The 13,815-nt window shown below is 39.6% G+C and overlaps 1 protein-coding gene across 1 annotated transcript in view; it reads left to right on the top strand.

The window, feature by feature from the left end:
- Positions 1–13,815, top strand: part of LOC127622036 (alpha-1,6-mannosyl-glycoprotein 2-beta-N-acetylglucosaminyltransferase) — a 61,073-nt gene that overhangs the window by 40,472 nt on the left and 6,786 nt on the right. The gene's annotated exons all lie outside the window — the stretch shown is intronic.

Below are 13,815 nucleotides of genomic sequence, written 5' to 3' on the forward strand. Positions count from 1 at the left end.
CATCAGAGGATGGGTACATGGTGGCCATAAAGGGATGGACATGGTCAGAAACAATGCTCAGGTAGGCCGTGGCATTTAAACGATGCCCAACTGGCACTAAGGGGCCTAAAGTGTGCCAAGAAAACATCCCCACACCATTACACCACCACCACCAGCCTGCACAGTGGTAACAAGGCATGATGGATCCATGTTCTCATTCTGTTTATGCCAAATTCTGACTCTACCATCTGAATGTCTCAACAGAAATCGAGACTCATCAGACCAGGCAACATTTTTCCAGTCTTCAACTGTCCAATTTTGGTGAGCTCTTGCAAATTGTAGCCTCTTTTTCCTATTTGTAGTGGAGATGAGTGGTACCGGTGGGGTCTTCTGCTGTTGTAGCCCATCCGCCTCAAGGTTGTGCGTGTTGTGGCTTCACAAATGCTTTGCTGCATACCTCGGTTGTAACGAGTGGTTATTTCAGGCAAAGTTGCTCTTCTATCAGCTTGAATCAGTCGGCCCATTCTCCTCTGACCTCTAGCATCAACAAGGCATTTTCAGCCCACAGGACTGCCACATACTGGATGTTTTTCCCTTTTCACACCATTCTTTGTAAACCCTAGAAATGGTTGTGCGTGAAAATCCCAGTAACTGAGCAGATTGTGAAATACTCAGACCGGCCCGTCTGGCACCAACAACCATGCCACGCTCAAAATTGCTTAAATGACCTTTCTTTCCCATTCTGACATTCAGTTTGGAGTTCAGGAGATTGTCTTGACCAGGACCACACCCCTAAATGCATTGAAGCAACTGCCATGTGATTGGTTGATTAGATAATTGCATTAATGAGAAATTGAACAGGTGTTCCTAATAATCCTTTAGGTGAGTGTATGAATACTTTAAATATGTGAAGATGCTCAATATCTTTATTAGTTTCCAGATGCATTATGCTTACATGTTGTCAAAAGTATGGCAAGTAAAAACAACAATTTACTAGCCAGTGGTGATTATTTCTCCAACTTGTACTCCCTTTTCTAAAGTAGCCTAAATTGTATAGCATGTTATAGTAGATACGTAATAATCACTAGGCATTTGTAGTTGTTGTAGTAAGTTGTCATCAAGTCCTCCCCTAGATATGTGAACAATATTCCCCTGTCTGACCTGCCAAAAGTTTGTTTACATGAATTTTTAGATTTAGCATCAGCTGTTTGGAGCTAAAACTGCTTACTGTGGCTGTTTTCTGTTTAACACTATTATTAGTTTAAGACCCCATGAAATCACTTTTGCAGTTTTGTGGTTTTTAGTCCATGTCTGTCAAATATATGCTGGTAACTCCAAATATAACTCTTAAAAGTTTACCAAAAAAATTCAAATAACTTTTAGCACATTTAAAAGGTACAGCGTTTCTCTCCTGGGAAAACAGACAAAATGTAAACTCTTCCAAAAGGGGGTGCTATATCGCAAAAAAGATTAAACTTAAAATGCTCAAGTCCCTGTATACATAAATCATGCATATGTGGTATCGTTCGAACGTTTAGAATCTGAACTTTTCATAAACAACCATCACTTATGCATTTATGTTACTTAAAATTAATAAATAAGGCCTTAATAATCTGTGTCGCAAATAAGCGCCACCTAGTGGTTATGTGGTAGAAATATTAATATCTTTAAAATAGCACTTAAATAGACAAGTCATATATCAAATGAAAGCTCTCACTCTCAGGAATATGACTGTATGGTTTATTTAGCAGGACTAACATCACAGTTCAAAAGATTTTCTAAAGAATCACAAAGTGAAATATGATATTTGTAAGACAAAAAGTACAAACATCTCATTTATGTGCCAATCACTGCTGCTGTAAGCCCCAAATAGCTTAATATTTTATATATGCTTTTTCCTTTGGTAGTTCTCTAAAATATGAGCCATTTTTTACTTGTCTGTGAACTTGCTTGTGTGAATAATCCAATGTTATATCTTAGATCTCCAGAACAATATATGCAGTGCCCCAGGAAATGCATGCTAAACAAAATAATCAGAAATGTATGTTATCGGCTATTAATGATACAATTGCACGTATTGAATATCATTGCGAAGGGGAGGAGCTCAGCTTTCTAATGACACCCAGATTGAGCTTCTAGTCCACTCAGAGGCCGAGATATTTGCCAGAAAATTGAGGATGGTGCTTGAACTGAACATTAGACTGAATGTCTATGGACGAGCACATCTGTGAGGCTAAAATGTGTTAGAGCGCCACCTACAGTTCAGATCTGTATATTGTGATGGAAGGTGATACAGAAAAAAATTGACTAACTTTTGGCAGTTAGTCCACAGTATGTGTAAATGGTGAGCTTTTAAATTTCAGTGTAGAAAATTGTTGGCGGCAGCCCAAAAAAGCTTCAGAGTTGAAGAGGTTTAAAGACTATTGAATAATAACATGTATGGCATCTTCACTATTCACTTACATTGCATAATATTTCCATACAGTGAAAGTGAATGGTGACTGAGGTTGTAAGTCCCTAACATTCTACCTAACATCTCTTATTTGTTCCACAGAAGAAGTTCAGACATGTTTTGAAGACATGAGGGTGAGTAAATAATGACAGAATTGTCATTTTTGGGTGAAATATCCCTCTAATCATCCCAATGACTGTAGTTTAATGAACGGGTTGGCAGTGGTGGCATTATTTTGCAGAGACTGTTTTTGTCTGCTGTCAGGAAACAATAAAAGACATTATCAGTTTGGGACCATCAACACCATTGTTCCACATTCCCGTAAACAGAGAGTCAATTGTTATAAAAACATTCTGCAAGGTTAGTAGATGGTTTATAGGAGTACCTAAAAAAAGGATGACCACTAAGGAGATAAGACAACACCCACTCTTGACTCTTGAGAAAACTAAATAATTTAGGTGACGCGATGTGAGAGTTACTTAACTCATGTAAACATGCGGTAATAAAGTGAATCTTTGGCAGACCATACGGTTATATTCGGCCTGGATCAGTGGACAGAGTTCAAGTAGCACCAGTCCAGCATCTTAAAAGCATGTGGATGCATTACTTCTGCATTCAGTTTATCAGGTTTACTTGATTACTTATAATTATATCCATTCTATTGATCAACTGATCAACTCTGATAAGCTGTAGGGATTTACCCATCCATCATACCTTGATAGTTCTCATTAAAATCATATGTATTCCTGAATTTATCAGAGATGAACTAATAATTAATCATAGTTATGAAGGTTTCTGATTTCTGAAGGTTTGGAGGATGCAGGGGCGTAGATTCCAGTACACCCCCCATAATCAAAACAAGCAAGTACACCCCCCCCATAGTCAAAACAAGCAAGTACAGCCCACCCCATAGTCAAAACAAGCAAGTACAGCCCCCCATAGTCAAAACAGCAAGTTCAGCCCCCCATAGTCAAAACAAGCAAGTACAGCCCCCATAGTCAAAACAAGCAAGTACAGCCCCCCATAGTTAAAACAGCAAGTTCAGCCCCCCATAGTCAAAACAGCAAGTACAGCCCCCCATAGTCAAAACAGCAAGTACAGCCCCCCATAGTCAAAACAGCAAGTTCAACCCCCATAGTCAAAACAGCAAGTTCAGCCCCCATAATCAAAACAGCAAGTACAGCCCCCATAATCAAAACAGCAAGTACAGCCCCCATAATCAAAACAGCAAGTTCAGCCCCCATAGTCAAAACAGCAAGTACAGCCCCCCATAGTCAAAACAAGCAAGTACAGCCCCCATAATCAAAACAAGCAAGTACAGCCCCCCATAGTCAAAACAAGCAAGTACAGCCCCCATGAGTCAAAACAAGCAAGTACAGCCCCCCATAGTCAAAACAGCAAGTACAGCCCCCATAGTCAAAACAAGCAAGTACAGCCCCCCATAGTCAAAACAGCAAGTACAGCCCCCATATAGTCAAAACAGCAAGTACAGCCCCCCATAGTCAAAACAAGCAAGTACAGCCCCCATAATCAAAACAAGCAAGTACAGCCCCCATAGTCAAAACAAGCAAGTACAGCCCCCATAATCAAAACAAGCAAGTACAGCCCCCATAATCAAAACAAGCAAGTACAGCCCCCCATAGTCAAAACAAGCAAGTACAGCCCCCATAATCAAAACAAGCAAGTACAGCCCCCATAATCAAAACAAGCAAGTACACCCCCCATAATCAAAACAAGCAAGTACAGCCCCCATAATCAAAACAAGCAAGTACACCCCCCATAATCAAAACAAGCAAGTACACCCCCCATAATCAAAACAAGCAAGTACACCCCCCATAATCAAAACAAGCAAGTACACCCCCCATAATCAAAACAAGCAAGTACAGCCCCCATAATCAAAACAAGCAAGTACAGCCCCCATAATCAAAACAAGCAAGTACAGCCCCCCATAATCAAAACAAGCAAGTACAGCCCCCCATAATCAAAACAAGCAAGTACAGCCCCCATAATCAAAACAAGCAAGTACAGCCCCCATAATCAAAACAAGCAAGTACAGCCCCCATAATCAAAACAAGCAAGTACAGCCCCCATAATCAAAACAAGCAAGTACAGCCCCCATAATCAAAACAAGCAAGTACAGCCCCCCATAATCAAAACAAGCAAGTACAGCCCCCATAATCAAAACAAGCAAGTACACCCCCCATAATCAAAACAAGCAAGTACACCCCCATAATCAAAACAAGCAAGTACACCCCCCATAATCAAAACAAGCAAGTACACCCCCCATAATCAAAACAAGCAAGTACAGCCCCCATAATCAAAACAAGCAAGTACAGCCCCCATAATCAAAACAAGCAAGTACACCCCCATAATCAAAACAAGCAAGTACAGCCCCCATAATCAAAACAAGCAAGTACAGCCCCCCATAATCAAAACAAGCAAGTACAGCCCCCATAATCAAAACAAGCAAGTACAGCCCCCATAATCAAAACAAGCAAGTACAGCCCCCCATAATCAAAACAAGCAAGTACACCCCCATAATCAAAACAAGCAAGTACAGCCCCCATAATCAAAACAAGCAAGTACAGCCCCCATAATCAAAACAAGCAAGTACAGCCCCCATAATCAAAACAAGCAAGTACAGCCCCCATAATCAAAACAAGCAAGTACAGCCCCCATAATCAAAACAAGCAAGTACAGCCCCCATAATCAAAACAAGCAAGTACAGCCCCCATAATCAAAACAAGCAAGTACAGCCCCCATAATCAAAACAAGCAAGTACAGCCCCCATAATCAAAACAAGCAAGTACACCCCCATAATCAAAACAAGCAAGTACAGCCCCCATAATCAAAACAAGCAAGTACAGCCCCCATAATCAAAACAAGCAAGTACAGCCCCCATAATCAAAACAAGCAAGTACAGCCCCCATAATCAAAACAAGCAAGTACAGCCCCCATAATCAAAACAAGCAAGTACACCCCCCATAATCAAAACAAGCAAGTACACCCCCATAATCAAAACAAGCAAGTACACCCCCATAATCAAAACAAGCAAGTACACCCCCCATAATCAAAACAAGCAAGTACACCCCCCATAATCAAAACAAGCAAGTACAGCCCCCATAATCAAAACAAGCAAGTACACCCCCCATAATCAAAACAAGCAAGTACACCCCCCATAATCAAAACAAGCAAGTACACCCCCCATAATCAAAACAAGCAAGTACACCCCCCATAATCAAAACAAGCAAGTACACCCCCCATAATCAAAACAAGCAAGTACACCCCCCATAATCAAAACAAGCAAGTACACCCCCCATAATCAAAACAAGCAAGTACAGCCCCCATAATCAAAACAAGCAAGTACAGCCCCCATAATCAAAACAAGCAAGTACACCCCCCATAATCAAAACAAGCAAGTACAGCCCCCATAATCAAAACAAGCAAGTACAGCCCCCCATAATCAAAACAAGCAAGTACAGCCCCCATAATCAAAACAAGCAAGTACAGCCCCCATAATCAAAACAAGCAAGTACAGCCCCCATAATCAAAACAAGCAAGTACAGCCCCCCATAATCAAAACAAGCAAGTACAGCCCCCCATAATCAAAACAAGCAAGTACAGCCCCCATAATCAAAACAAGCAAGTACAGCCCCCCATAATCAAAACAAGCAAGTACAGCCCCCCATAATCAAAACAAGCAAGTACAGCCCCCCATAATCAAAACAAGCAAGTACAGCCCCCCATAATCAAAACAAGCAAGTACAGCCCCCATAATCAAAACAAGCAAGTACAGCCCCCCATAATCAAAACAAGCAAGTACACCCCCCATAATCAAAACAAGCAAGTACAGCCCCCATAATCAAAACAAGCAAGTACAGCCCCCCATAATCAAAACAAGCAAGTACACCCCCCATAATCAAAACAAGCAAGTACACCCCCCATAATCAAAACAAGCAAGTACAGCCCCCATAATCAAAACAAGCAAGTACACCCCCCATAATCAAAACAAGCAAGTACACCCCCCATAATCAAAACAAGCAAGTACACCCCCCATAATCAAAACAAGCAAGTACACCCCCATAATCAAAACAAGCAAGTACACCCCCCATAATCAAAACAAGCAAGTACACCCCCCATAATCAAAACAAGCAAGTACACCCCCCATAATCAAAACAAGCAAGTACACCCCCCATAATCAAAACAAGCAAGTACACCCCCCATAATCAAAACAAGCAAGTACAGCCCCCCATAATCAAAACAAGCAAGTACACCCCCCATAATCAAAACAAGCAAGTACACCCCCCATAATCAAAACAAGCAAGTACACCCCCCATAATCAAAACAAGCAAGTACACCCCCCATAATCAAAACAAGCAAGTACAGCCCCCATAATCAAAACAAGCAAGTACACCCCCATAATCAAAACAAGCAAGTACACCCCCCATAATCAAAACAAGCAAGTACACCCCCCATAATCAAAACAAGCAAGTACACCCCCCATAATCAAAACAAGCAAGTACAGCCCCCCATAATCAAAACAAGCAAGTACACCCCCATAATCAAAACAAGCAAGTACACCCCCCATAATCAAAACAAGCAAGTACACCCCCCATAATCAAAACAAGCAAGTACACCCCCATAATCAAAACAAGCAAGTACACCCCCATAATCAAAACAAGCAAGTACACCCCCCATAATCAAAACAAGCAAGTACACCCCCATAATCAAAACAAGCAAGTACACCCCCATAATCAAAACAAGCAAGTACACCCCCATAATCAAAACAAGCAAGTACACCCCCCATAATCAAAACAAGCAAGTACACCCCCCATAATCAAAACAAGCAAGTACACCCCCATAATCAAAACAAGCAAGTACACCCCCATAATCAAAACAAGCAAGTACACCCCCATAATCAAAACAAGCAAGTACACCCCCCATAATCAAAACAAGCAAGTACACCCCCATAATCAAAACAAGCAAGTACACCCCCATAATCAAAACAAGCAAGTACACCCCCATAATCAAAACAAGCAAGTACACCCCCCATAATCAAAACAAGCAAGTACACCCCCCATAATCAAAACAAGCAAGTACACCCCCATAATCAAAACAAGCAAGTACACCCCCCATAATCAAAACAAGCAAGTACACCCCCCATAATCAAAACAAGCAAGTACACCCCCATAATCAAAACAAGCAAGTACACCCCCCATAATCAAAACAAGCAAGTACACCCCCATAATCAAAACAAGCAAGTACACCCCCCATAATCAAAACAAGCAAGTACACCCCCCATAATCAAAACAAGCAAGTACACCCCCCATAATCAAAACAAGCAAGTACACCCCCCATAATCAAAACAAGCAAGTACACCCCCCATAATCAAAACAAGCAAGTACACCCCCCATAATCAAAACAAGCAAGTACACCCCCCATAATCAAAACAAGCAAGTACACCCCCCATAATCAAAACAAGCAAGTACACCCCCATAATCAAAACAAGCAAGTACACCCCCCATAATCAAAACAAGCAAGTACACCCCCCATAATCAAAACAAGCAAGTACACCCCCCATAATCAAAACAAGCAAGTACACCCCCATAATCAAAACAAGCAAGTACACCCCCCATAATCAAAACAAGCAAGTACACCCCCCATAATCAAAACAAGCAAGTACACCCCCCATAATCAAAACAAGCAAGTACACCCCCCATAATCAAAACAAGCAAGTACACCCCCCATAATCAAAACAAGCAAGTACACCCCCCATAATCAAAACAAGCAAGTACACCCCCCATAATCAAAACAAGCAAGTACACCCCCCATAATCAAAACAAGCAAGTACACCCCCCATAATCAAAACAAGCAAGTACACCCCCCATAATCAAAACAAGCAAGTACACCCCCATAATCAAAACAAGCAAGTACACCCCCCCATAATCAAAACAAGCAAGTACACCCCCATAATCAAAACAAGCAAGTACACCCCCATAATCAAAACAAGCAAGTACACCCCCCATAATCAAAACAAGCAAGTACACCCCCCATAATCAAAACAAGCAAGTACACCCCCCATAATCAAAACAAGCAAGTACACCCCCCATAATCAAAACAAGCAAGTACACCCCCCATAATCAAAACAAGCAAGTACACCCCCCATAATCAAAACAAGCAAGTACACCCCCCCATAATCAAAACAAGCAAGTACACCCCCCATAATCAAAACAAGCAAGTACACCCCCCATAATCAAAACAAGCAAGTACACCCCCCATAATCAAAACAAGCAAGTACACCCCCCATAATCAAAACAAGCAAGTACACCCCCCATAATCAAAACAAGCAAGTACACCCCCCATAATCAAAACAAGCAAGTACACCCCCCATAATCAAAACAAGCAAGTACACCCCCCATAATCAAAACAAGCAAGTACACCCCCATAATCAAAACAAGCAAGTACACCCCCATAATCAAAACAAGCAAGTACACCCCCCATAATCAAAACAAGCAAGTACACCCCCCATAATCAAAACAAGCAAGTACACCCCCCATAATCAAAACAAGCAAGTACACCCCCATAATCAAAACAAGCAAGTACACCCCCCATAATCAAAACAAGCAAGTACACCCCCATAATCAAAACAAGCAAGTACACCCCCCCATAATCAAAACAAGCAAGTACACCCCCCATAATCAAAACAAGCAAGTACACCCCCCATAATCAAAACAAGCAAGTACACCCCCATAATCAAAACAAGCAAGTACACCCCCCATAATCAAAACAAGCAAGTACACCCCCCATAATCAAAACAAGCAAGTACACCCCCCATAATCAAAACAAGCAAGTACACCCCCCATAATCAAAACAAGCAAGTACACCCCCCATAATCAAAACAAGCAAGTACACCCCCCATAATCAAAACAAGCAAGTACACCCCCATAATCAAAACAAGCAAGTACACCCCCCATAATCAAAACAAGCAAGTACACCCCCATAATCAAAACAAGCAAGTACACCCCCATAATCAAAACAAGCAAGTACACCCCCCATAATCAAAACAAGCAAGTACACCCCCATAATCAAAACAAGCAAGTACACCCCCCATAATCAAAACAAGCAAGTACACCCCCATAATCAAAACAAGCAAGTACACCCCCATAATCAAAACAAGCAAGTACACCCCCCATAATCAAAACAAGCAAGTACACCCCCCATAATCAAAACAAGCAAGTACACCCCCATAATCAAAAACAAGCAAGTACACCCCCCATAATCAAAACAAGCAAGTACACCCCCATAATCAAAACAAGCAAGTACACCCCCCATAATCAAAACAAGCAAGTACACCCCCATAATCAAAACAAGCAAGTACACCCCCCATAATCAAAACAAGCAAGTACACCCCCCATAATCAAAACAAGCAAGTACACCCCCCATAATCAAAACAAGCAAGTACACCCCCATAATCAAAACAAGCAAGTGCACCCCCCATAATCAAAACAAGCAAGTACACCCCCCATAATCAAAACAAGCAAGTACACCCCCCATAATCAAAACAAGCAAGTACACCCCCATAATCAAAACAAGCAAGTACACCCCCCATAATCAAAACAAGCAAGTACACCCCCCATAATCAAAACAAGCAAGTACACCCCCCATAATCAAAACAAGCAAGTACACCCCCATAATCAAAACAAGCAAGTACACCCCCCATAATCAAAACAAGCAAGTACACCCCCCATAATCAAAACAAGCAAGTACACCCCCATAATCAAAACAAGCAAGTACACCCCCATAATCAAAACAAGCAAGTACACCCCCATAATCAAAACAAGCAAGTACACCCCCCATAATCAAAACAAGCAAGTACACCCCCCATAATCAAAACAAGCAAGTACACCCCCATAATCAAAACAAGCAAGTACACCCCCCATAATCAAAACAAGCAAGTACACCCCCCATAATCAAAACAAGCAAGTACACCCCCCATAATCAAAACAAGCAAGTACACCCCCCATAATCAAAAACAAGCAAGTACACCCCCATAATCAAAACAAGCAAGTACACCCCCATAATCAAAACAAGCAAGTACACCCCCCATAATCAAAACAAGCAAGTACACCCCCATAATCAAAACAAGCAAGTACACCCCCATAATCAAAACAAGCAAGTACACCCCCATAATCAAAACAAGCAAGTACACCCCCATAATCAAAACAAGCAAGTACACCCCCCATAATCAAAACAAGCAAGTACACCCCCCATAATCAAAACAAGCAAGTACACCCCCCATAATCAAAACAAGCAAGTACACCCCCATAATCAAAACAAGCAAGTACACCCCCCATAATCAAAACAAGCAAGTACACCCCCCATAATCAAAACAAGCAAGTACACCCCCCATAATCAAAACAAGCAAGTACACCCCCCATAATCAAAACAAGCAAGTACACCCCCATAATCAAAACAAGCAAGTACACCCCCATAATCAAAACAAGCAAGTACACCCCCATAATCAAAACAAGCAAGTACACCCCCCATAATCAAAACAAGCAAGTACACCCCCATAATCAAAACAAGCAAGTACACCCCCATAATCAAAACAAGCAAGTACACCCCCCCATAATCAAAACAAGCAAGTACACCCCCCCATAATCAAAACAAGCAAGTACACCCCCCATAATCAAAACAAGCAAGTACACCCCCGATAATCAAACTAAGCAAGTACATCAGGATGGTCGAAGACCAAGCACAGTTGCCTCCCATCCGAGACAGTCAATCCGCGCATCTTATCACGTGACTTGTTGAGTGCTTTACCACGGAGACCTAGTGCGTGTGGAGACTTCACACTATTCCCCGCGGCATCCACACACAACTCACCACCTGCCCCACTGAGAGCGAGAACCACATTATAGCGACCACGAGGAGGTTACCCCATGTGACTCTACCCTCCCTAGCAACCAGGCCAATTTGGTTGCTAAGGAGACCTGACTGGAGTCACTGAGCACGCCCTGGATTCAAACTCACGACTCCAGGGGAGATAGTCAGTGTCAATACTCGCTGAGATACCCAGACCCACCGCTTACTACATTCTTAATACTGCACAGTATATAGAGCACACGGTCTACTATTTCAAAAATAGAAAGGTGAAATGGTAAAGAAAAACAAAAAGATAGATACTACCAATTCATATTACGACATTGGCCAAGTCAGGATCATGCAAACAGAGGGAAAGCATTCAAATGGCACAAATTGTACTCATGTTAACAGTGTCTGACATGAAATATCCTCTTTTAGGAACACTTGAAGACTTAAATATGACTGACCCTTTTTAAACTGTTCAAACCAAAAGTGTCTAAAGTTTACATCCATGTGAAACTGTAAAAAATGTTCCTCTTTTACAGGGTTCTCATAGTCATGTAAAACTATGAAATGTCAAGGAATGCTATTAAATGTCATTTCCAGGCATGGAAAGGTTATTGAAATGAGCCAAATCTAAATTCATGTTATAGTGAATTAATGTACATTTTCCTATTTTGTTCGGCTTTAATGTATATACAGTATATATATCTTATAACTCCAGGACTGGACAACTCATGTGTGGAAGCCCTGCGTTCTGTCTCGAGCAGCCCTGTGCCAGTCTCAGACAGTCTGGGCCCTGTGCCCGCTTATATCACTGTTTCTCATATATACTGACAGTGTGAACTTTGTGTAACATGGCTCAATGCATGACAGACTAAGTTTCTTGAGAACTGCTCCACCCAATAATTTAAAACCCCCCAAAACCTCACTTAAACCTCATTATCTTATTAATTCTACATAACTCTGATTGCAACATTTAATTAACTTCCAAAGGTCATTCTTGTGCTGTGTTTGTTTGCTTACTCTTGTAAAAACCACACAAAACTAATAATCTGTATTATATATATATATATATATATATATATATATATATATATATATATATATATATATATATTAGCGCTCTAAACAACACCTGATTTGAAATGCATGTTGAAGCTGACCTTTTGGCTTCATGTGTTCCCCAGCGTTTTTTCTGTCAAGTAAATCTATTAGGTTACAGTTTTGGTCTTTATGAAAAGCAGATGATGTAATCGGGTTTCACACATAACCTGATGCTCTTCTTTTGCCATCTAGAGGTGATGTTTATAATACAAAAGAGCTGTAAGTCTGGTTTCACCTCTACTGTGTTTCTGTTTGGACCCTCCTCGATCAACACTGGAGACACAAAAGGACTTTTTTGGTTTTTATCTCTCTTTATTTGTCATTTAAAGGGTTGATAAACGTCCTGTAGAGTCGAAGGTCTGTGTGAATCCAACCAGATAATCCTGTTTGTTGGGTCCATTCTGGACATTTGCCCTTTTTGACTAATGTCAGGCTTTTTTAAAACAACAATTTGGGGAAAAGTACATGGACATGGATTGTTTCAGTTAATGTGTGATAATGTACATTATATTCCACAATAAATATATGATACAGGCTGATTACTTGGATTTGTTTGAAGACTAAAATATTCTTTATTACATTTTCCTTACAGATTTTAATAAATGTGTATCTTTTTATTCATATTATCTGTATATGATTCTATTATTATATTATACCCTAATTGTAACTTTTGAAAAATGTCCTGTACTTATATCTGGATGCTGCATGTTGATTATTCTCCATAATAAAGTACAAAATACAGTATATGAACGATTTTTCCCCTATATCTAAAATATAATTATATACAAAACAACATTATATATAAATGTAGGCCTATATTATTACATTTTAATTTATTAGTACAGTATATAATATAGTAACATATCAATCATATAATTAAAAATATAAACATTTCTTAAATATGTCCCAAACTGTTTTTGTTTATTTTTAATTAGTAATACAATTAATTACACAGATAAAATAACTGTGTTATATTAACTGTAATAATATTATTAATTTTAATATATAAAAAAATAATTAAAAACAGCTTGTTTATTTTGAATTAATGATAATAGAACAAATATGCATATATATATATATATATATATATATATATATATATATATATATATATATATATATATATATATATATCACTATATATGTATATATATGATATATATTAATACTATAATTTATTATACATAATTTATAAAAAATTTATTATTCCAGATATTCCAAATTAATTCAATTAATCTTAAATATATGCAAGTTTTTTGTGTTTATTTGAATAAATAGTATCAAATTAATTGCACACCTATAGCTATATAGGCCTATATTTATTCTAGATATATAATAATCTAACTATAAATATTAATAATAATACAAACAATAATTTAATATAATATAATAATTCCATAATATAATGTATA

This window comes from Xyrauchen texanus, chromosome 28, assembly GCF_025860055.1.
Source record: "Xyrauchen texanus isolate HMW12.3.18 chromosome 28, RBS_HiC_50CHRs, whole genome shotgun sequence".
Lineage (NCBI taxonomy): Eukaryota > Metazoa > Chordata > Actinopteri > Cypriniformes > Catostomidae > Xyrauchen > Xyrauchen texanus.